At 39.0% G+C, this 26,270-nt stretch overlaps 2 pseudogenes across 1 annotated transcript in view; both read right to left on the minus strand.

Annotated features, from left to right (window-relative positions):
* LOC146677979 (histone H1 pseudogene) overlaps positions 1-26,270 on the minus strand; it is a 148,832-nt pseudogene that overhangs the window by 70,440 nt on the left and 52,122 nt on the right. The window lies entirely within an intron of this gene.
* LOC146677981 (uncharacterized) lies at positions 5,034-6,870 on the minus strand (annotated as a pseudogene).

A 26,270-nucleotide genomic window follows, 5' to 3' on the forward strand; every position in this document is an offset into this window, starting at 1 on the left:
AATCTGTTAGATTAAATCGCAGTAAATGCACCATGTTTTCTTTTTGTTACAGTTACCTTACTTTTGCTGCATAATTCTGTTGATCGCACAGCCTGCCACTTGTACTACGCCCTTGTGCTGATGAGGCTGATTGTAAAATATGAAAGGTGGTTGCAAAACAAACTCAAACCCTGAAGACTGACAACAGGAAAACATTAATAAAGTGAATAGGCTAAGTGTTGCATCTTTAGCAGTAAGATATAGTGTCAACTAATACAGATAAAATTGCAATAAGTCAAATCTTTGAACACCCCACACTGACACAGAGATTCAGATTTCATGGAAAACAGTACATCCTGGTGTTCCATAGTTATAATTGGACTGGATGTTAAGACTGTGTGTTGCCTTTGCTGTTTAATTGCTGCATAACTTCTCTCTCTCCCATGTGATCCATCTTCTACTCCTCCGCCTCACCAGAAGAAGCAATTCATCGCTCTGGCAACCGAGCAATGTTTTCATTATCAGATGCCTCCTCTCCCTCTGTCACTGGGCTAAAGACGGATGTAGGGGTCATCAACAGGAGATCAACCGCAGTATCGCCAGTCTTCATCTTTTGGGAGTTTAGTTGAGCAGCATAATGTCCCTGATAACTTTTTTCATCACTCTACTACTCTACTGCATAATCGAACAAAATTTCTCCCTCCCTGTCCTCTCTCAGCTCCTAAAAAAACTTAATTCCAGTCCTCTTGAGCATAGATTGGATCAGTGTTTTGTTATGCTTTCATTTCAGTTTTGTCTCACTCAAGTTTTTGTCACTCATGGGAAGGAGACTTGGCATGCACTGTAATGCATATAGCCACATGCACACAGTGGTATCCTTTTTCTGCTGCTTTCAGCTGCAGGTGCAGAGGAGATTCGTGGGAAAGGGCAGTAAATTCCATTTCACTTCTCTGTGTGTTCCCAAGTATGGTCCAAATCAGTACCTGTCAATATACCCTCTGCTTTTTGTGAGTTTTTTATGATCTTACAGGTCAACATTGAAACACTGAAGAGGAAGCAGAAAAAAAGTATGTACGCATTTTGTCTTCCCTGACAGAAAATTAGGGGTTCAAGACAGAAAGAGAGCGGGAGAGAGGGAAAAATCAGAAAAAAAGACAAGACTAAATAAAAATAGTTTAAATATTCATGTTTCTTTAGATGATTTATTCATGGGTAGCTGATATTCTCAGTTATTTATAAAACTGCTTGTGTGCCACCATTGTTGACAGAAGTCTAGCTGCTTTGTGTTCATGGAGGAAGGACACAATGGAAAATTGAACATGAAACATCAAGCATGAGCTCAAATGATGCCAGAGTGAAGGCTAGCTGTGACTGAATGTCAGCTGAGGAACACAGGAGCAAATTTTCTTAATGTGTGTGCATTGCATGCCACTGCTTTTCCAGCAGCTGCTGAGTTACTCAGTATTTATTCTTATCCATGTTTCTCTCCTGGCTTAAGATTTTGACCCCAGTTTCAGGCTGATGACGGGCATTGACCCCATGAATCCCCCGATACCGGCTTGGGTTTGGTGAGATCATCCACTGCAAGGACTGTGCAATTTTTTTCCCAAACCCCTGGTAAGTGCTGTTGTAAGTTAACTGATATAGGCATCACAGAAACACTGCAGCCAAACCTTATTCAGTAGCCCTCAAGCACGTTTTATTTAACAGTGAAATAGTAGACATTATCTATCTGTGTCCTTGTCCTCATGCTGGGGCTCAGGACAAGCACATACGCACAGTCAGATACTCTGTGACAACAAAGAGGAAGTGAGTATTCTTTCTTAATATTACCTTCAATACCTGCTCTGCCCAGCAGAGCATGGCCAATCTGCATTGTGTAATCATCACGAAGGAAGGGAAGAGAAAAATTAGAGGTGGTGTTAGGATGTCTTAGGATGTGTAGGCATGCAAATGACCTTTATGAACACAGGGACCACATGGACAACTATCTACCTACAAAGGAACCTGGATCATCCAAAAAGGTGAATGTTTGACCCTTTTTTTTTTTACATAGGTTTTAAATGTTGCACCAACATCTGAGGAGGATGGTGGTTTGTGGTAACTAGAAACTTTAAATTCAATGTGAAATAAAAACTTTTACACTTTATTTTTTTTCAAAATTCTTGTTCTGGTATCTTTGGCCTCTACAGGTGCAGAATGGTAACTGTGTAATCTTTTCATTATGTTATGAAAGAATAGAAGATTTCCGCTTGGAACACAGCAAGCTTTCCACCTGAACCTTTTATAACCAGGAACATATCGCTTCTGCGATTTAAAGATGGACAGCAGCACAGTCAGCGATGAATAAATAATAGCACAAATACAAACAGCAAAATAGTGAAAGTAAGCGTCCAAAAAAGTTAAACGTCAAAGCTAAGAAAGCACAAAGCTTCAGATACAAAATGCCACACAACAAAGTGAACAAAGACAAAAATGTGCATTATTGTTGCTGAAAGCACAGCTTGTTTTGTATGCATAGGAAACTGTAGTTGTCTCCATTTTACGAGCGTGCCCCTATCCCATTAACAGTGACAAGCTGCGCATGGCAATTGTGTATAAACCTCTGGTCTTTGATGGTGAGCTGGTGGGACACCAGCGTGTGAGCCAACCTGCCTTACACTCACTTTCAATGCTCAGGTATGGTCTGCAGGTAACATTAGCAATTAGCAAGTAAATGACCTTCAGTGATTTTTCACTGAAACAGATGAGTTTCCTCTTTCTAACCACCTTGGCCAACATGTGTGATGTAGATAAGCTGGAGTGTGTAAAAGTTGTTAACAACACTTTTAGTACAGTACATCAGCAAGGAAAGCTCTGACGGTGATTGAAAGTGAACCTCAGCTCTGACCATGTCCTGTCTAATAAAACAGGCAAGTTGCCAAGCTGCAGGCTCAGCAGCGCTTTCAGATTACCGTCGATGAGAAATCACTTGGATGACTCAATGTAATAAATGTAACCAACTGTTCAAAAAAGAATTTTTATTCCCCCTAATAAATATTGACAGTTAATCATGTCACACACGGTTCAAGTCTTTTAATTTGTTATTAACGTATTTAAATGAAATGTCTCGGTTTGCCTTTCTGTATAGGTCACTACAAGCCGCTCGAGCTGACTACTACAGTCTCAACAACAACATCAAATGAAAGGGAGACTCCAGGTGATGGCAACATCAGGGCAAATGTTTCACATTATATTAACACATTTTCCCTTGCAAAGAAATGAAATTAGAAAGTAGGTGATATGAAAGTACATACTGGGAGCGGATTTCTTATTACGGTTCATACTAATAGCTTTAATTTTTAATATCTCTGACTGTACAGGAACATTGATAATAATATTACAGAAGCAAGGTCAAGGCTGCACAATTGGAAATTAGGACCTCCGAGTCTTACATTTTCCCACTTTTTGTCATTATTTGACCTTTACACTCACTTATTATCTGTATGGAAATTAGAGTTGGACAACTGTTTCAAAGGAAATTTCAAGTAGAAGATAAGATAAGATAAGATAACCTTTATTAGTCCCACACGTGGGAAATTTGTTTTGTCACAGCAGGAAGTGGACAGTGCAAAAGTTATGAGGCAAAAATTTGAATACAATAAGAATAAATACAGTACACAACTGTACAGAATAGAATAAAATACTATATACAGTAGAATACAATAAAATAAATATACAATAAGATAAAAATAGAATACAAATACTATATACAACTGAGTAAAAATACAACGATGACAGAAAGGATTATTGCACTTAGTATTATTGCATATGTATGGATGTGTGTGCTTGATCAGTTAAAGTCTTTATTATGGAGTCTGACAGCAGTGGGGAGGAAAGACCTGCGAAATCTCTCCGTCCCACACCGTGGGTGCCGCAGTCTCCCACTGAAGGAGCTGCTCAGTGCTGTCACAGTCTGCTGCATGGGGTGGGAGATGTTGTCCATCAGGGATGACAGCTTAGCCGCCGTTCTCCTGTCACTCGGTCGGTGATGATGCTGATTGTAACAAAAAAATTCAAGAAAAGAAATTCAAAACCAGTATTGGTTTGTACTGTAACTTGAATTTCAGTAAATATTTCAAATTTGTTCAATATCATATAATTAACTCAAAATCCATCCTGAACAAGCATTTCCTAAAAAACACATTCTGCACTCACGCTTTTCTTTCACACTTGCATTCTGTAAATAATTCAGCGTAATCCTGTTAACTTCCTCCGGGAGAAACTTTTTCTCTACTGTCTATCTGAGGGCTCCTTTCAAGGCAGCCTCACATGTCAGATGGAGAACACATTTCCAACCTTATAGACTATAGTGAGAGCGCTACACTACAACCAGCGTGGGAGTATGCCTTTGATACCGATGTGTGTTTGAGTTTGGTGTTCACCCCTGGTATAAAGCATCACTGACATGGTTTAATACAGAAAGAAGTATTGGTACCACTTTACAATAAGGATCCCCTTATAGATGCTAATAAATAGTTTATAGCTATATTATTAATTAATTTGTAAATGCTTTATAAACCATTATTAATGGTTTATTATGCATTAGTTAAGGGTGAGAAAGAGGAAAAAAACTGACCGGTTTCTTGCCAAATAGTGAGCCAAATGTGTTCACCTATATATTTCATCTAGAGTTGCTATATTAAACATTTCAGACTAAGTTACTATCCTGTAAGCACAATCAGCATTTGTAAACATATTTTTTATCATATAAAATTGTACTTCAGAAATGCATTATAAATATCCACAACTATCAATCGGAGCTTTGTTGTAAAGTGTAAAGCATAACACCATTTATTAATCACTAATAAACATAAATGACAAAAGAGAGTTTTGTTGTAAAGTTTAAAACATGTCAACATTTATTAAGGACTAATAAACATTTATAAATGCCAAATGGGAGCCTTATTGTAAAGTGTAAAGCATAACACCATTTATTAATGACTACTAAACATTTATAAATGACAAAAGATAGCTTTGTGGTAAAGTTTAAAACATGTCAACATTTATTAAGGACTAATAAACATTTATAAATGCCAAAAGTGAGTCTTAAATGTATAATGTCACCATTTATAACACTTAGACCTAAATTACAATCAGTGCTTGAAATAACATTTAACTACTGTCAAAAATGGCAATGTATTGTAAGAGTAACACATGTAACATTAAATGTGTTTTTTAAAACACCAAACAGTCACCCACTCCAAAAAAAGTTCATGCCAGACTGGTTCAAACTGGAAATATTTTTTGTATGTCCTTAAATAAGCGTCCCAGTGGTCCATCAGGGTGTCGCGAACCAAGCCAAGATGACCACTCAAGAACCATCAGGTGTTCCTCCAGCAACTTCTCAGTGCGATTTCCTCTTAGTCTACGGACATGTCCTTTGATGGTCATCCAAGCCCTTTCGATATGCTGTGTATGACTGCCAGATTGAGGATCTACAAACCACCTGCTGTGATTTACAGTGTAATGTCTGTACCCTATGTTTGTCAAAACATTTTTCTAGGCTCTCCACTCATCACTGATAATGGCACTACCCAACTTAACATGCTGTCTGATCAGAGGAACAAGGTGGCGCCTTGATCGTTTTTCAACAAGTTTTAACACGAGCCTTCGCCTTTTGTCTTTAATTCCCATCATTCCAAATACCCATTTCTTCCTTTTCCATGCATTTCCAAAGCGTCCACGTGCATACTGAAAACAAAAAGAATAAAATTAAACAGAATTAAAATGAAAAAGAATAAAATTAAATATCTACAAAGAAACATTCAAAAAGATGGTTGCTTCTACTAATTTTTTTTACTTATGGTAAAGGTTTCCATGTTTAGAGGACACAGTCAGATCTGCATTGATTCTAACAAACCTGTCTGAGAGTTTACCAACCTTTCGCTGATGACGGAGACAGCTTTCATCTATAACCACAAATTCTCTGTCACCACCAAGACGGTGTCCATTGTTTATTCTGTGTCTTTTAATTGCACGTATACAAACATGTCGAATGTGTCTTGCCATGCTACTTAGTGTTCTGGAGCTGCCAGCCACTTCATCATCGATCATATCTACTTGTCTGAGCCTGAGCCCTTGTGAAAATCTGTGATAGAAATTGAGGCAATTATTACTTACTGAGGCCCTAATTTTATTTCACAAGTCTCGTATTGGTGTTCAATTATGAAAGGTGCATTGCTATTAATGTCTACATCTACATATACCTGTAAATGAACTTCATCCAACTGAAAAGAGATGTTTTTGATTTCTCAAAGAGGGAGCCAGTTCTAATTGTTCTGGAAACTCTCCTATGACTTGCTCTTTTGCAGCACCTGAGAACATATCAATGAGTTAAGTAAAGAAATGGACCCTTAAACAAGAGCATTAATTGAAAAGATAATCACAAAATTAAGTATGAAGAAAATAATAATGAAAAGAGGTTAATGCTCCCTCTTGCATTGATAACCGAAATATTTTGTTATATTTACTACATGCACTACATTATCATGCATTATACATACCACATATATTGGTCTTTCTTCACCACGGAAATCATTTTCATCTTATGGTGACAAACAGGACATCTAAGCTTCTTTTTTAGCAGGTGTTTCTTCTGCAGCCATTTAATGAGCCTTAGTGCCTTATATTTAGTTTGTTTTCCTTCTATTCTGGCGCGCAATCTCATTCCCAAAGACATTCTGGTGGAAAAAAATGAGTAATTTATTTTATTATCACCTCGAAACACCGTAAAATACTCTATGGGAGTCTAGTGCAAATCGGTTCAGAGTTAAAGAACTTCACATGCTATATAAAACAAGCCCTATAATCAAAAATAGTCCCACGCAAAAAAGAGGATTGTCTCACCTGTTATAATGTATCTCCGACTTTCTTATGTAGATCTAACCCGCTGGATTCATGCTAAAGAAATATGTTCTGCTGCCAAAGGGAGGGAAAACAAATTTAATTTAAACGCAGAGGAGCTTATACAACCATCCAATCACAGTTAACTTTATTAAGGAAAGCCCCTCCTCTCAGAGCGCGACAGGCAGTGGAGCGCTCTGGAAGGTCAAGCCAAAGGGGCACGAACAGACACACTGAAGGCGCTCGTTCAAGTTGCTGCGCCATGGATGGAGCAGAAGATAAAAATTTGTGTGCGTCTGCGACTTACACAGTTAGCACACGTTCGAAGAGATACAAAAAGCAGAGACTGGATGATCTAGATTGCACTAAGCCAACGACTTCAGCAGTTAGACATGAAGGTGAGTATAATGCTAGCTAGCTAGCTACCGAGCCATTTGGCTGCTAGCTACAGTGGCTAACTAACATCACATAACATGTGAATAGCTCTATTACTATTGGTTATTCCAAACGATTGATATCACTTAGTTGTATATTTTTAGTTTTGTTTATGTGCATCATTAAATTTATATTAAACACCCTGGTAAGGCAGTACACATAAGAATTATTTGCCTTGTTTTAGAAATGTCTGAACCACCACATGTGTATATAACATAATTTTTACAAAGTGGCTTTTTATAAATTCAAGTTGTAACCGTTTTTAATCAATATTTTATTTGAGTTTCCCAAGTTTAGATTATAAATTATTTTAGTATTGTAATTTAATAATTGTTTGTTCTTTAGATTCTTCTTCTAATCCTGCCCCTACTGCAACTGCCCTTCTTAACAAGGAGCGAGAGAAACTGACTTTTCTTAAGGAGGAACTGGAGCGCGACACCCTGATGGACCACTGGGACGCTTATTTAAGGACATACAAAAAATATTTCCAGTTTGAACCAGTCTGGCATGAACTTTTTTTGGAGTGGGTGACTGTTTGGTGTTTTAAAAAACACATTTAATGTTACATGTGTTACTCTTACAATACATTGCCATTTTTGACAGTAGTTAAATGTTATTTCAAGCACTGATTGTAATTTAGGTCTAAGTGTTATAAATGGTGACATTATACATTTAAGACTCACTTTTGGCATTTATAAATGTTTATTAGTCCTTAATAAATGTTGACATGTTTTAAACTTTACCACAAAGCTATCTTTTGTCATTTATAAATGTTTATTGATTAATAAATGGTGTTATGCTTTACACTTTACAATAAGGCTCCCATTTGGCATTTATAAATGTTTATTAGTCCTTAATAAATGTTGACATGTTTTAAACTTTACAACAAAACTCTCTTTTGTCATTTATAATGTTTAGTAGTCATTAATAAATGGTGTTATGCTTTACACTTTACAATAAGGCTCCCATTTGGCATTTATAAATATTTATTATTCATTAATAAATGGTTTTATGCTTTACACTTTACAACAAAGCTCCGATTGATAGTTGTGGATATTTATAATGCATTTCTGAAGTACAATTTTATATGATAAAAAATATGTTTACAAATGCTGATTGTGCTTACAGGATAGTAACTTAGTCTGAAATGTTTAATATAGCAACTCTAGATGAAATATATAGGTGAACACATTTGGCTCACTATTTGGCAAGAAACCGGTCAGTTTTTTTCCTCTTTCTCACCCTTAACTAATGCATAATAAACCATTAATAATGGTTTATAAAGCATTTACAAATTAATTAATAATATAGCTATAAACTATTTATTAGCATCTATAAGGGGAGCCTTATTGTAAAGTGGTACCGAAAAATTTATTATACACTAAATAAATTATAAATTCTTCACTCTGCACCTTTACACAAGCACATGGATAAAAATCACTGTAACTTAGTAGCTTATAGACATTATTCTATCAATAAGACTGGATGAGAAGTTGAGCTGCTAACTACTCAAAGTCACAACACTAGAACCTGTCACAAACGCTCACGGTGTTAGCTTGCCTTTCTTTACCCGGGGTGATTACTTTTACGCTTTATCTCCTTTTTTCCCTTGATGTAGGCTTGTACACGACCATATCCATGCCAAGTCATCAAGACCTCTGTTGCTAAGATAGCTATTCTTGAATTCAACTCCATAAGAGTCTCTTTAGAGTGTACATGACAAATGAAGTACAAAAAATCAAAAAGCCTAGACGCTAAAGAGAGATTAAAAAAAGTTGTATCAGGGATTCAGATGCAGTTCAGTGTGGACAGATGGCACATAGACTGCTAAGGTTGAGGACTCCATCTCCAAAGGGCCACTCACAGTAAAAATGTAAGTACTCGTTCTACTTGTAAAGCACTCTGGATGAAAGCATCCACCCAGTCATGTGTTAAGATATAATGCAGCACACCCATTAGGTTCCTGAGCAAATCTCTGATGTTAACCCTTCCCTCTAACTTCAGAAATAGTTTTGATATTTCCTGCTGCAATTTCATTCCTTCTCACCTTTCCTTATCATACCACCCATTTTTTTCATCCCTCTCCCTTTATGTCACCTTTAAGGCAAGCAGTGCCATAGATGAGAGTGGGTTGGCTTCAGAGGAAGCCAATTTACTTGGAACATAAAAGAGTAGCACTTTTCTTTTCATTTGAAAGATGCCGCTGTTGCATTCTACAATAGACTGGAAGGCTGTCAAAACTGTCCTTTGAAACCAATAAGAAGACATTTCTCAGTAGCAGACATCTTTAATGGGAAAAAAAGGAAAAATTCAGGCTAAATATATGTCATTTCAGGGTATGGATTTAATGCAGCAATTTTTTTTTCTGAACAGATGGAAAAGCATTCACCCAGAACCAAACAAAACTATCTGAGGAGATTCTTTTGGCTTGGTAGTAGAGTTTCTGCTATAATTGAAGCCATTGAGGATCTTTAAAGGGGGTCACAGCGTGATAAATCCTCACCAGTGAAGACAAGTGCAGGGGTTCACAATTGAAGCTGACATGTAGCTTTCCTTAAATATACCTTTCAGAAGCAGAATCAGAGAGTATTTGTTTATGGTGGTCGTGTGAGGATACAAAAATAGATAAACAAAATTGAAAACAGACACAAAAATGTTGTTTTCAAAAGGATGTTTTTTCCCCCCATGCGCTCTGTTGTTTTTTTTTGTGAGGACGATTGTGAGTCATTGTGCTATTTCCTAAGCTCTTGGTTGTGTGTCCAGCGGGCAACATCGGTGTGTGCTGGGAATAGAGAGCTGCAGGTTACATATGGCAGCTATCACAGGAAGCAGGACCCCTAGCGACTCCACCTGGAACATTACATGCAGCTTCCTCCTCACTGACCTTTAACTGCACTCAGCATCCCGCGCTCTCTTGCCATCAGGCACTCTGTGTAACTTTACCCCCCCCCCCCCCCTTAGCTTTGGTTTTCTCTTGCTTAAACAAAAATAATTTTATAAGAACTAGTAAGTTTAAAAGAGAAATGCTATTCTGTCTTGCTCATTCATGCATCCCTCCATCCATCCATTGCACTTATTCAGCTGAGGGTTGCAGAGGGGCCTGTCATAGGGCAGGGGGGGTTCGGTGAATATTAAATTTACCTTATGTGAATTTCACCTGTCATCACTTGAAGTGTTTATTAGCCTGTTGACATAGTTTTTTTTTTTTTAACTTGATTAGACTTTAAGGGTGAAATGCCAAAACTCTATATAGGTTTCAAAAAATAATTGTACTGAATACAGCATGGAAAGCTTTTGAAGCTCCAGTGGGATATATGTGGAGTCTGATAACAGCTTGCATGATTAATAATGAGAAAAACATATATATCTTGGCATATGATGTTAGAAAAAAGTGGATTCTCTGACCTCTGTACCCGATCTCTCATCTCTGAATGATGCAAGTGGCTTGAGGCTCCATTATAAGGTCTTAACAAGCACATCCAAATACCCAACCTTACTATTGTCAGTTGAGTTGGATTGCAGGTAATGTTGACATAGAGTTTAAGAGAAAAGAAATATGACAAGTTTTTTAAAAAGACTATAACTACTTCTGCTGTATCCTTTGTTTTGGTTTAGACATGGACACAGAGAAGCTGCATTCAGCTTTTATGCTCCTTATATCTGGAACAAACTCCCAGAAAGCCTCAGATCAGCTGAAACACTCAGTTTATTTAAATCCAGGTTGAAGACTCACCTGTTCTCAGCTGTATTTGAATAAAACACCAAATCCACACTTTTAAGCTTCAATTTCAAAACTTACATTTTAACTACTGATTTTATCTACTGTTCTGATTTTATCTACTGTTTTTAATCAATTTTAAATCATGCTTTTTATTTGTTTTTGTTCTTTAATGTCTCTGTAAAGCACTTTGAATCACCTTGTTGTTGAATTGTGCTATATAAATAAACTTGCCTTGCCTTATTTACAAGACCAACCGTGTTGGTGAACTATTTTATTAAGTAGTTCTAGTTTTATATTTAACCTCCTAGGACCTGGAATCCACATATGTGGACTTCACATTTTGGGTTGTCTCGACCAAAATACTACATTTTGCTCTACAAGGGCCTGATATCCACTTACGAGGATGTTATACTGTCACTGTTCTATCGAAATTTAAAGTGAATGTCCCCATATGTGGATCTCATTTTTGTCACAAACAAACATCAGGTTAAAAAAAAATCAACAAAAAAAAAAATCACGCAATTTTTTGGTTTTTACATTCGTCAGGTCCCAATCAGCCCAAAGACAAATTAAAAATGCATGCCATGAAAGAGTTCGGGTCTTAGGAGGTTAAAGTTTATTAATTATAATAAATATTGAAAAAATACACTAACTAGTTAAACAGTAACAGCAGGACTTCATTAAGGCAGTGATGAAAATGTGAAAGTACAAAGAGCATGCTTTTTGTCTTCCTTCGTCTACACGGGAGAAACATAAGGCTTGTTCAAACATTGTCATTGCATCTTTTTTGTTTTTGTGTATGGCTGGCACACACACACACACACACACACACACACACACACACACACCCTTTTCCACTCTAGCCCTTTAGTGCTGAAGACCTACATTTCATTTACTGCATTGGGGAATTACACTGAGTGTCTTTAATGGCCCTCACTTCCTCTGGCTGCCCCCCCCCCTCATACTTTTTCTTGTCAAGCTTGTCTGCTTGTAATCACCCTCAAGTAAAAGCCAAAGATGCCCTTTGAAACCATCTTGACTATGTGCCCCTAGTATGGATTTCATCCTACTTTCAAAGCCAAAAGTTCAGTCACAGTCGTAGCGTGTCTGAAAAAAACATTGTATTTTAAGTTGTCTATAGAATAAAAAAGTCATAAAATGTGATATTACTACCTTCTTGTCCTTCTATATTGTTCTCCTTGCTCAGACAAACTTGTCAGAATTTGTAATTTAATGCTGAATCGTGCAATAGATAGCAGCATGTTTTAGCTGACTGTAAAATAAAGGCAGGCAAAGTATCACCTTGCTGCTGTCCTAGAGCTAGTGTGTGTGCGTGTGTGTGTTGTGGCTTTGAGTATGAGGCCGAGAGCAGCCGTTAGTGTGTGCATGTTTCAGTTTTAATGCCATCATCATCTCCAAGGTCAGTGGACGGAGGCATTTGGGCCATGCGCCAGAGCAAGCTGTGACATGAGTAGGACAGAGCCATAAAGTACATTTGATGCCTTTTACCATAACTTTGCTACAGGCTCTTCAGCACTAAAGCTACAGGACTGGATAATAGCTCCTCTTGGGCCCATAATTCAAAATTTCATGTCCAACCCTTTGAGTACTGAATGAAAAATGTACTGCACTTTTTTCTAATTTAGGAGATGACTGATGGAAGGCTACAGCTTTACAACCATAGGGAAGCGATTTTAGTTGTGTACATGAATGAGTACTTCATTTAAACTCTGCTTGAGGTACTTTCCAAATAACTGCTAGATCCAGTTTTTCTGTGTGTCAGAAATCAAGCATCAAGTATAATGTAATGATGGTTGCTGTAATCATGTCATTTTAATTTCCATCTTGTTTGCCTATGACACATGTATACAGTGCAATCAACCATAGTCATAAGAACCATTTACGTTGTTATATTTCAATCCTTTTCTTGTCTAAACCAGTTAGAATTTGTTGTTACCACTGGCATGCTTTGTGTTCATGCTGCCTTTTAAAAAATGAAAGAGGTGCTAAGATGATGTCATATAGTCTGACTTTAAACTCGTTCATTGGACAGTGGTGCGTCATTCTGCGTCATTAGGGCCACGCAGACCCAAATCAAATTCTAGTGACTCACAGCAACTCATGCAGCACTTTATTGTGCCTTCTGTGTTTGTTTATTTTCTCCAGAAACAGCTCATGAAAAAATAATGTGGGAAAGAGCAAGGACTGCAACTGGACCAAATATAATATGTCATAAATAATGACAAACAGGACAAAAAAAGGCATACTGTGGCTGAATAGTTACTGTTCGCTTGATGTGTTCGACTCGGTTTTTTAAGATGGCGCTTGACATTTTGTAGAAAGCCTCATATTAGACTACACGCCGTTGGAGCAGTATGGGGCGTCTGTATCCAGTAAGGGTCCTAAGGCTAGACCCCCTATGCTAAGCGAGCCTACCACAGACATGAGCGAGACAGATAAATATGAAGGCATGCCGGCTCGTCGCCCGGATCAACAAGGTCAGTGTCAGGTGTTGAGGAACCAGGGCACCCTGACGAGAAGGGTGGAACAAGAAGGCATCGGTGGGCAAGAGACAAAAACAGGGCGTTGTTGGAATGCTACTACGCAAGTAACCCTGGCGGAAGGGGCTACATGAATAGGATGAGGGACCTATGGATTCCTCGATACCCAACATCCACAATGACGGCGAAACAACTAGTAGCTCAGTGTTCCAACATTCTTGAAACCTGGACCCCCCCGTAGCCGGTTACCAAGATTACGTGAAGTACCCTCAGAAGATGATGCAGCACTACGGACGATACCTACAGCCACGATTACCGACACTAACAAGCTGATCTGCAATACGCAGCAGTGATCAGTGAGATGCTTGGCTACAAGTTGAACAGCCACAAGGGGCAGTACCCTCCATGGAGAAGGAGGCTAGAGGCTAAATACAGACAGACAGACAGACTATGCTGAGGTGTGCTGACCATTTTCTGAGTGTTGCAAATGAACGGAAAATCAAAGACAAGCTAACCACGAAAATGGGTTCGTCAGAAGGGAAGGAAAGGAGGTGGAGAGGGGAAGAAACTGAAAAAGGAAGAGGCCATTATCAGAGATAGACATGTAGCTACATACTGAAAGGTAAGTCTCAGACACCAGTTTAGACAAAAACATTGCTAAAATATAATATTCTTATGTTCAATCTCAGTAAATGTTTTCTGTGACACTTGAATGTAAACACAATTTAAACATTTCAGAAAAGAATAGCAACAAAGAATTAGAAGGCATGCATTTTAATTAAATAACAAAGCAATACTTTAGTGTCCAACAGTCAAAGGAAAAAATACAAATTATTGCATAACATGGCTGAAGGACAAAAAGTCTTATAATCAACTAATTTGTATATAAGTCATTATATCATAACATGATGGTTTATATTATTGGCTAAACTTTTCCTGAGCAGTTTCATTTCATAATAAATAACTAAACCAGAAATATCAATGTGACTCTTTTTGTCCAGCCCAGCTTGTTTAGCATGCAGTTCATTCAATATAGACTTAACCAGCCCCTCATATCAAGCATAGCAAGCCTGATCTCTCCGAGATTACATCAGTCCACTTTTATCTTTGCAAACTCAGTAATGTCCTTCATGCCTCTGACCGTCAAAATGAGAGGACCAACCTCTCTCCGACCGGGAGGATTTGATTTTTATGCTAGACATGGATCAAGGCGATTATGTCTGTAATATAAAAGGGATAATATGAAAAAATATTGTTTCATGTTATTGCTCATACTATATTTCAATCATGATATGGTTTAAGGGAAGTCTTTTATAGAGGGGGGCTAACAGCAGATTAATAAAGTATTCTGATTCCTCTGCCACGCAGGCTGTCATTGTCAATGCGGAAATAAATCATGTCATGAAAACACATTTCATTCATCTTAAATAGTCCTTATATTTGCATAGAATATTCCTTGAATGTGACTATTGGTGACTGTTGTATAATTTCATTGAGCTGTAAAGTGCCTGATGTCTTTGTTTGTTTGCAGTCTTCCCTGTTTCCCTGCACCTCCTCCCAGCCTCCCAATCAACCTACACACTTGTTTTCCTTGTACTCACCACAAGATCATCTGTCTCCTTGCTTATAATAATAATCTCTTAAGCTTTTGCTTAATTTTTGAATCCTTGTGCATTTTATCTGTTCGATTAACTGTCCTGACACGCTATTCAAAGGTTTGCCAGTCTGCCTTGCTCTCCTCTACTCCAACCTCCTTCTCCAGCTCTTTCGCTCAGCCACAACTCACCCAGCCTGCCACGTACATTTCCTGTCCTGTTCCACTCCGCCACCTGCCTGCTTGCCACTCAATCAAAAGCCTCTCTCCCTCTCCAGCCTACCACTCCTCACATTCTTCCACCCTTAGCGTCACTCAACCCTATGCCTTTGTCAGAGTCAACCCTAATTGCTCCCATTCCCTCATTAGAGTCTAACAATAGACTGTCATTACCTGTCGCCAGTCTGAGTCTATGCTTTTCTTTTAACCTCCACCAGCTAATGACAGCATGACCAGTTTATGTAAAGCAACTCAGGACAAGCTCTTACGTGTTTTTTGTTTGTTTGTTTTTTGAAGAGTTTCTATTGGTTTACCTATGCACTTATCACTTTCAGTCATTAGGAAGTGATAAACATTGGTCTCAACCTGAACATGGAACCCAGAGGTGGAGCACAAAAAACACAAAACAAAACAAAAAAACAGAACTAACCGTAAGATTAAATTATATTCACTTTACATGGTTCTGTTTGTTGGGCTTTTGGTCTTTACTAGATTTTAGCAAGGGCTTGGTGGTTATCAAAAAATATCAACGAAAGACTTTAAAAACATAAAAAGCAAACAAATGAACTTTTTTTTAAAGTTCATTTGTTTTAAAAAACTGAAGAAATAAAATACATGTATATAAAAACGAGATGCTAAGGACAGCTAGATTTAGAAGATCGATGATAACCTTTCATTTCAACCTTTAATATAAAAACACATCAATATATACACATTCACATATGTACACATATGCATGTACACATGTATGTACACGCAGTACACACATGTGCTTTAAGAAAATAAAGAAAAATCTCAATGACATGAAATAATTACTTAATCATCAAGTCTGAGATGGAGCAGGAAAAGTATGTACATTCTTATTAGTCCCTACCCCACGCTCAACACTACTGATTTACCATATTCCTCATTAACCCCACGTCCCTGTATAAACTACCCCCACATGGATGTCATAGATATACAATAATTCAGATATAAATTAACATAATTCATATTCTTCAGCAGGTTTCTTTTTTTTTGACTAACATGATGTTAGTTTGATTTGTTTGGTTTTTTGTTTTTTTAAAATCTAAATTTAAGATTTTGGACCGTTAGTCAAGTATTTGCAGTGGGAATATTTTTCAGAGATAATCTAGAAAAAACAGTGAATGAGACATTTTCTGCACTTGGCCAAACTAGAAACTTGACAAAGTTGTATGAATGGCACAATACTACAATACTAAAAAATAATACAAATATTTAGTCATGCACTCATTCATCTATTTTGATAACATTACTTTCAAAAAACCAAAAAAAAAGAAAAAACCTAAAGATGCTTGATATGTTTCTGAAATCATTACTGGCTGAAATTACATGGTGGCAGTGACTGAGGAACACTCATGTGTATTACAACTCTTTTTAGTAAATTTCCTCAAGCAAAATTAATACTGTGTAAGGTTTTAACTACTGTATACTGTCAAATCTGAAGAAAAAAAGTTAAACTGTCAGTTTTATTTACTTTTTCTCGGTTTGACAGTGCCTCTATTCACAAGGGAATGTCCTCCAGGCTATACGAGTGCATTTGCTTGTGTTCTTTATGAAAATGCCACTGAGCAGGTCCTGGAGCTCTCTGAACAACAATATCACTGTTGTCAAAAACAGCAAGAGAAATATCTGCTAAGTTTACTGTATGGCATTACTAGTGAGGTTCTCACTTTCAGTGGTGAGATATTTTTACTCTTGTGTTTGCAGTTACTCAAATAATCTGGTATTTGTGATTGTCTTATCACTAAACACTGGAAGTTTAATGCCTCGTGATCCAACTGTCACACACATGCTTTTTAAAAATGTATTTACTTTTTATAAAAAACAAAATGCCCACTGATGCACTACAGTCCTCCAACAAAACCTGAACCTTGTTTTTGGTATGTAATGGTTTACTTTAGGTCAGAGGATAACAGCTTTCTTTCTCCCTCAGATAATATTGAATCTGTAGAGGCCACTTGTATTGTCAGTCTATTGCTATCAGTGCACCCAGCAATCACTCTGTGTCCCAGCACTCTTTCACCTTAGGTAGATGAAGAATGATGAGCTGTTAACCTTTACTCTGATGGAAATGAAAGGGCTGATATATATCAGTGAGCACCACAATTCTCCAGCCTCACACATTCACTCAGAATGGTTTGACAGATGGATAAATAAATGGTAGATGGATGGACAGATAGGCTAGTGCACTCCATGCTGATTGTTTCGACATGAACAACAGTGGATGTACGCACAAAAAAAAAAAAAAAAGAAAGAAGAAGAAGGTCTTGCTGCTCAGGAGTCCAGAATAAGGGGAAAAATAGACTCAGGAATAACAGGAAATTACGTTACTGTATATTATTGATATTTTTATTAGTCCATATTCATCCCGATGACAAATCAAATTTGAGCAGTTGCTCACCGTCGTGTAAAAATACTCTTTCATAATCAGTTATGAGGATTTGTGAACAGGCATTTAGCTGAAGTTGGTGATGAGGCAGGTTTGAGAGGCATGAATGTAAAGCCAGGGCCTTCAGCAGATCTATCCCGTTTAAATCATTGCCGGTTTGCAGATCACACTGACATCCATCAGACACGTCTGAGTAGGTAAAACTGAAAAGACGAGCTTGCTTTTCCCTCATTACCACCAGTGACTCCCTCATTACACAAAAATTGGATTCAAAACTATGCCCTTTGTATGAAACTACACTTAGTGTGAGCAGACTTCTAATAAGGAAAGCATTGCTTAGCAACTCGATGAAATAGGTAATAAAGGTTAAAAATATAAATTGTGCTGCTTTCAGCCTTAGTATAAAGCAACTGCCTGTGTAGAAATTTGTGTGACAAATGAAACATGCCACGATAAGTTGCACCGTTTTCCTGTTGCTTTTGTCTTTCAGATGTCAGGCCTCCACCTATGTGCCAATTAACTTTGAACTGGCCAGTGTCTGTTGGCTGATCTGGGCACAGTAGCCGATGAATAAATATTGCCTGACTATTAACCTTGCTGTTGTCCCTCTCTTTCATTAATTTTGGTTGTCTTGTGTTGTTAATTGTGCATAAAACACAGATCACCAAAAACTTTAAAACACCAGTTTCTTATTTTTGCTTCAAACATCTGTTGTATGTTCTCTGTAGTACATTTATTAAAATGAGTCATAAATGCGTTAAAATCTTTCTCTTGAAACTGAAAAGCTGAGGTTCAACACTACTAGTATTGTATCACATCAAAACAAGAATCTAAAATATATTTAACAAAACACATGATTCAAAACGTCAAACACTTCTATAACAGAAAAATGTAAACTCAATTTCATTGAATATGAAAAATCTCAAAAACAACACAAACCGTGGACCATGCAATCATTTCAAATGATATTTAAAAATGAGCTAAAATTAAGTCACTGAACTGAAACTCCAACATTTGTAGTGCTGGTGCTTTTAGGAGAATTCACATTTAGCTTTGTAGTTTTATATCACATATCATATGGCTTGTTGTGCAGATAATTGCATTAACAGCATTTCCAAGCTGTATATGATCAATATTTTAGGGAAATTTATGAAATTGTAGGATTTTATTTTTACATTATAACCAATTAGCAAATATCTGTGACTTTACGATATATCCGTATATAGTCTTTGGATGCACTTTGCCTACCAAGCTTGCTAGCATTATCTGACAAGTACAATCCCCTGTTGAAATGAGGATTACAATCAAATAGTCAATTTTGCTCAGCCTAGTCCTGAGTAACGTGAACAAGATGATTCTGTGACAAGCAAACCAAATAAGAGCTATAATGAAAGATTGTTCAGTGGTTATTGTAAGTCCTCTAGCACAAGAAAGGAGGCGATTCTATCCCACTGTTCACAGCAAACAGGTCACGTAAGTGTTAATTAACAGTGTGTTTTCCCTTTCATGTTATAAACAGCTGATATGTTTCGTGCGTTTAAAAAAAATAAAATAAATATGAACTTCATGCTGTTTTTTAAAAATGTGCTTGTTATTTTCACTTCATAACTTAAAAAAAAAAAACACCTTATTGATGGATACTCTAAGCTGTTCCTTTATTCACATGGGGTTACCGTAGCAAATGTAACCACATGTTTTCTTTGACAGCGTTTTATGTCAGATGCAACTCTCGCAAGGATTTGTGTCTCCTCCTGGTTGAGAATCAGGGAGCTTTCCTCATGTTAGTCAAATGTATTGTTAACCGTTACCTTAGGTAGCCACTAGAATACCATGTATACAGATAATTATTGACATAGACAAATTGACTTTAAGGCTTGCCCTTTAATCAGTTTCAGTCTATTGGCTGTATTCCTCGTCGTTATTATTATTATTATTATTTAAATCGCACATGAAATTCTAATAATGGTGTTTTACAGTATGGGAAGGAAAACATGAATAGATGATGAGCAACATATTTCAACATGACAAGCATTTTGTTTCACAACCCAACAACTAAAACTTTTTGTCAACCTTGGTAATGAAATTCTTCTTTTTATTTTGACGAGCTTCATGAAACTGTACTTCTGGTGCCAAAAATCTACATGAAAATTATTCATTGTGAGGTTATTAAGTAGCCTACAGTAAATGCCATTGGATTCTTTCACTTATGAATTCCCATTAAAAGGTAAAGGAGAAATGTTAATGTTTTCCACTGAGATGGGGGGGTGATCATTAAAACATACAAATTTGACAGAGGTCATTAAAAAACAAACAAACGACATTGGGAATGATAAAATGCTAACCTTTAGAGTGCACCATGCCTTATGCGTATGCCTGTGTATAAAATATTACACAGTAGAATATCACAGTGTCATCATTATGCAGTTATATTTTTGGTACATACTGTACATGTTTTCCCTTCAGATCTTTATGCTCTTTATGTGACCCCCAGCTTATGATTATTTTTTTGTATTATTATTTTATCTCCATCCAGCAGCTTTTTAGGCACAGATGCCTCAAACCTCACTGTCAATTGTTGGCCATATATTCCCTCTTCCCAAAGCTCATTCAAAACGCAGGCCTCTGCAATAATACCATCTGCATTATTTAATGTGTGCATAAATGTGTGTGTGCGTGTTTTCTATAGAGAGACTGGGGCTCTGTCCATATATTAGCTATCGGACAAACTTGCAAAACTCTCTCATATATCACCGTTTTCTGTGAACTTCAGCCTCTTCTTTCCAAGCACATTCATACACAGATAAACATCACTGAAGAAAACCAAGAATCTTGAGCAGTAAGACTCAAGAAGCAACTTAAAAGAACTCTTGGTTTTCCTCTGCTTGGAGCTGACATCCAACTTTATCTCTGGTTTTCTTTGTTATGGATGTGCAATGATATTGTATTTGGACAAAAGTGTGGCTCAGGATGTTCAAGCTTGTTTTCTTGAGTCAGACTTCACATAGAAGTGTAAACACAAAAGCATCTCGCAGATCATTCACACTAATCAGTTAACAAAAGGAAATGTTAGGCCACCATAATTAGTGCCTTAAAAATAAAGCACTGAAGTGACTTTCAAACGGAAGTTATTTCAGTGTTGAAGCTTTTGCCTGTCGATCTGTTTATAACTCTCAGGGCTTGGTATATTTACACACACACACACGCATGCATAAGTGATTCTGTAAATAAACCGGCATTTATAAAATAAAAAGCAGATGCAGCTGACATGACGTGGTGGGAATTATGCACATGGTACTCATAGTACAACAGTGTTATTGTTTTATTGAAATCTGCATGCCAGAATCTGAAATGGAAATAAAATAAAATGTTTGTCTTTTTCAGTATGAACACTGAATAAATTCACATTCATTGATGAACCACAGCTCTGAATTATGGTCATGAAAGTTATGACATATATGACAGCTGCTGTGTTACTGATTGTTACAGATGTTACTCTTCTGCTCTTGTCACTGACACGTCTGATGATAGCTAAAGCATTCTAAGGCAAAGGTGCAAAAGAGCACACATTCATCACATAGCTAGAAGTACAAATATGTGTATGAGTACTGATTCAAGTATGAGTGAATAAGTACAGGATCTGAAATACACAAAGTCAAAAGAAAATAGTAACCTTCCTTTTAAATGACATTTCTATAACCCATTTACTATCCAGCTTAACTGAATATAATGTAATTAATATAGTATAAAAATAACATTAATATAGTGGAAAGGAAATGTTATTTCAATTTAACCTGTAATGAATTTAGTCAGCTTGAACTTCCATTATGTAGAACATGAGCAGATAAAAAACAAACAAAGGGGAATTTTAAAACGTAGCTCTGTTTGCCGTTAGCTACCCACCTACTATATGGGTACGTCTACATATTTAAACACCATATTGGGAAGATCAGGTGCAGTGTGATGATTCATTTTGAAATAAGTCACAACAACGTCTTTTGTGAGCTCCAGTAGATTTGGGTACAGGATGTGATCAGCTGACCTGTGCTGCTGCACTTTGTGGATTTAACCAGGATATAAGCAAATGTTACATGAGCTATAATTTTCATGATGCTGGTCTGATCATTAGTTTAAATATAAATTGATGTTGGAAACGTGGCATATCCTTGATGTTACCCAACACTGACCGTGAGCACCATAGCCGCTCCGCACCAATCCAGCATCTTATATAAAGTGCTGCAAACTAACTAGTGTAAACTAACCAGTAATTTCATGCAACCTTAGAATAACACAAGGGTAGTATACCTGCAGGACGTTTCACAATATAAACACCTAACCTCAGCAACCGGTGTCCTGTTTTTCAAACAACTTTCTCCATCATCTATGATTAGCTTGCAGACAAAGTGTGTGACATTTAGGTTTGAATTGCTTTGATGCTTGAAAACACGCAGTAATGCAAAATAATCAGTAACTTCCCTGAAAAGCTTTAAACCTAAAGGAACAAGGCTGTTTAAAAAATGCAAAGTGTAGAAAGTAGAGATTTGTGTGCAAAACTTTGTGGCGTAAAAGTAAAAAAATTATAAGAAAAAAAATACTCAAAGTACAGTTAACTAAGAATTCTATTCAAGTACAGTAATGAAGTATTTGTACTTCATTACTTCCAACTACTGCTCAGGTGTTAATATGAAATTGCAAGTTAAAGGCTGTTTTCACTTCAGCTTATGGAAATAGAGGTAATAGTTTCACAGTGATTAATATTTGGCAAACAGAATCAAGTGTGTGGTTTATAGATCTGACAAAAAGAATACTCTATATTTCACATACATACATTTTAGTCCATAAGATAAGATAAGATAACCTTTATTAGTCCCACACGTGGGAAATTTGTTTTGTATATACCATATACCTACAGAGGAATTTAGCCACAAGTTTTATGCATCTGAACCCAGGAGCGTTTCAACACACAGGTATGGACAGCAAAAGAAGATTGCTTGTTCACTCCTGTGTGCAGGAAAATGAGGACAAGCTGATCGATTTATCCTTTTGTATTCCTATCAGTGGGATATCTGCCTATCGGTGCTTTCTCCTCTACTTGTTCTTATCTCTATCTGCTGTGCATCAGTGTAGGTGTGAGGCATTTGATCGAAAATGATATTTAATTTGGTTGACTTTTTTTTTTTTTTTTTACACAGTCAGTGAAATCTCTTGTTAGATATCATTTCTCAGTTTTATCTCCGTTCTCTCCTAAAGTTACTGTATGTCACTGGGCTGTAATTCAGACAAATGCCTCTGGTTCGCACAATGTTAGCTTTTACCGGGACCTTTTTTATAGACTTGACATTGCAAGTTTGCCAGAGAAGAGAGTAGCCAGCAGGATCGCCTCTGGCTGTCCTCCCCTACCCCTGACCACTACTGTGAGCACTGATTTGGGATACAAGATCAAAGGTTGGTCCAATATGACACGTGCCAGGTGTACTTCTACATGCAGTATAGAACAGAGTAGTCAAAACAAGCAGTGAACGAATACATGAAAAGCTTCTTGTGTGTGTTTTTTTGACAGCTGAGACTATTAACCCCCAAAACTCTTCAGTGGAAATTGTAATAATTTTCAAGCAGAGTCATCAGGAGGGCCAAATAGTGAAGAAATGAACAAAAGTGAAACATAATTCATATTTCAGGAAGTAAAAAGATCACAGTAAAACATGGTTTATTGGTTGGACCTGTGGTCTGAGATAATGGAAGCTGCCTGGTGCAGGCGAGAGGCTGAAAAGCATTGGGGAGATTGGCTAAAGAACAAAGCTGTGATGAGTGAAGGAAGCGAAGAGCAAAGGCCGACTGGTGGGTGTTCAAAAACAAGCATTAGGCCCAGAGAGGTGGCGTCTGATACCCAACCTGACATATAGACACAGACATACAGGCACACACAGACACAAACATCCATTCCCACCCTCATGCTCTCATATGCACTCACTCCACACTCAACCAACGTGGAGACAGACATAAAGAGACGCTGTACACACAATCACACTCCCCAAGCGTACTCTACAAACCGGGTCTAGGTACCCTTGCCCCTGGAGGGGGGAATTGCACCCAGACCCAGGTGGTGTTACCCTTTTCCCTGCGGTGGGGAGAGGCAGACCACCCCGACTCCGCAGCAGCAGGGAGGCCCCACACCCCAGACCGCAGTCGGACGGCCAACTCCTCCTACTAGCCCTCCCGCTCCAGCAGGCCGCAGAGAATGGGGGTGGGAGAAGACTCCAAACCTCCCTCCACCCGCTCATTGTAGTATTGATGCATATGTGTTCTAAGGTGCAATTAAAACCCAGGAGGGCATGGAGCTACCTGCCAAGGAGCAGCAGGTAAGCGCATAGTCCCTCCTGCTAGCCCTCAATGACTAAGTGTATTTAAAATTGAGAGGTGGGCAACGACGTCAGGGGTGAGGTATACACCCTGATGGTACTTTGGACTCCGTGATTGTGCCCACCCCCAAGATCCTATATGTATGTGTAATGAGAGTGTGAATAATGTGAATGTCTAAGTTGTGGGATAAAATTGAGGCAGAGGCAGCCAGAAGGGGACAGAGGGGGGGGGTAGCCTCCTCTGCACCCTGGTGACATACCCCCACTCCAAGGCCCTGCATGTGTGGGTGGTTGTGGAGGAGCGGGAAGAGGGAGGCAGCTGGAGATGGGGAGGGAAGGAAGGGAGGGGCAGGTAACCCCTCCCTGGGGCCAGCTCCCCCGCTGACCCCAGTAGGCACTCCCACCCTTCGCGACCCGCCAGGGAAGGGGGGCCCAGGCCCATCAGACCGGGGCCCAGTGCAGTAGCGCCCTCCAGCTCCACAGAGCCCTGGACAGTCCACCCAACCCCACCACAGAGAAAACTGCACCCACCCCACCATCCACACATCTTCCAGACTACATAAGACGGTAAACGCTCAGGCTGAGATCTTCCTCCACCTCTCCTGTATCTCCCCCTCCTGCAGAGAGTTCCTGAGAGAAGAAAGCTCCTGCAAGATGTGACCATCCCCCCCACCAGTTGAAGAGCCCCCCAGGCGGCTCGACGCACCGGCGGCACCCTGCTCCAGGGCCGGGCCCCCATGCACCCACCCGCCCACAACCCCGGCAACACACCAACCAGGACCCAAGCCCCCGAGGCCCGGCCCGGGCCCCAGCCCAGAGACGGAGCGCCCCCAGAACCTCACGCCCATCCCGGACCCACCCAGGGGCAGCCAGGCTACCAGGTCAGTAACCCACGTCCGTCAGGCCCTCCAAGGTTTGGAGGCCTATCTCCACCCACCACCACTTCCCCTGCCGGTGGCGGACTCCCTCAGGTGTCGGTGTGTTGGTGGTTCTTTGTGTCCGGGGGTGGGCGTCCGGGTACACACCGGCTCACTCCTTGGCGGCCGCTTGTCGGGGCCTGGGGCCTGGGGCTCGCTCGGGCCCCCTTTGGAGGTGGGGTGCCCCCGGCCTCTCGGCCTGGGGCTCGGTCACTCAGGCACAGCTGGGGGCCGGCGGAGCTCACGGGCGCGTCACTGCAACTCCCCCTGACTTCTGCTCCGCGGCTGCTGAGTGAGCCCTCATCTGGGAATCTCCTCAGCTCTTACTGGAACAGTGGCGCGGCTGCCCCTCTGTTGGTCTTCCACGGTCTCTTGTGTTCTGGGGGCCTCTGGATGTCTGGAGTTTTGATCTCCTCCATACCCGCTTCACACCCTGGAGGACGGGGCTGTGGCCCCCCCACACTCCCTAGCAGATCATTACATGGAGAAACCTTTGGAATGCAAGCATGCTGATCCACACAGGTATGCACACATGGGTATTCACAGACGCGGACTAAAGCTTTCTTGGCTGCTGCCTCAAAGCACACTGTGCGCTGTCTATCTTGCGTGCTGCACAATATCGTTTATTATTTAGTAAATATTGATATCTATGACTAGCTAGTTTATTGTGATGGTGCTTTGTTTTCTCTATTATTATGTTGCTCTTTGTTGTTTGCTGTCTCCTCTGTTTGTTTTTGTTTGTTTGTTTGTTTGTTTGTTTTTTCTCCATACAGGTGACCCAGGAGTTCTTTTTTTTTTCTCTCTCTCTTCCCCCCCCCTTCTCACCGTCTCTTCTCCCCTTTGGTTTTCTTTCTTTCTCTCCCCCTCTTTCTCTCATTCATTCCCCCTGTCCTATTTATTTAAAAAAAAAAAAAAAAAAAAATGACAAAGGATGAACTGAAGCTCTGCCATCACGTAATGTCGCATACTGCTGTTTCTGATGTCATTTAGAAAAAAAAACAAAAACAAAAAAAAAACAAGCATTAGTCAAAGCAGAGTTCAAAAAAACAACACAAGGAAGACGCAAGTCTAACACGAACACGGCTGTAGTGCCGGAAAAAGTACTGAACAATTTGTCAGACAATTGTGAAGGTATAAATCCTGCTGGGTCCTAATGAGTGGATGTGCTGGTTAGGTATACCAGATGATTGGCCAGAGAGGCAGGAACGTGGCACCATGCTTGGACAGACAGACCTGCAGAGAGAGACAAA

Source organism: Rhamphochromis longiceps, linkage group LG2 (assembly GCF_057381845.1).
Source record: "Rhamphochromis longiceps isolate RC_006_pf linkage group LG2, R_longiceps_female_GT1.1, whole genome shotgun sequence".
Taxonomy (NCBI): domain Eukaryota; kingdom Metazoa; phylum Chordata; class Actinopteri; order Cichliformes; family Cichlidae; genus Rhamphochromis; species Rhamphochromis longiceps.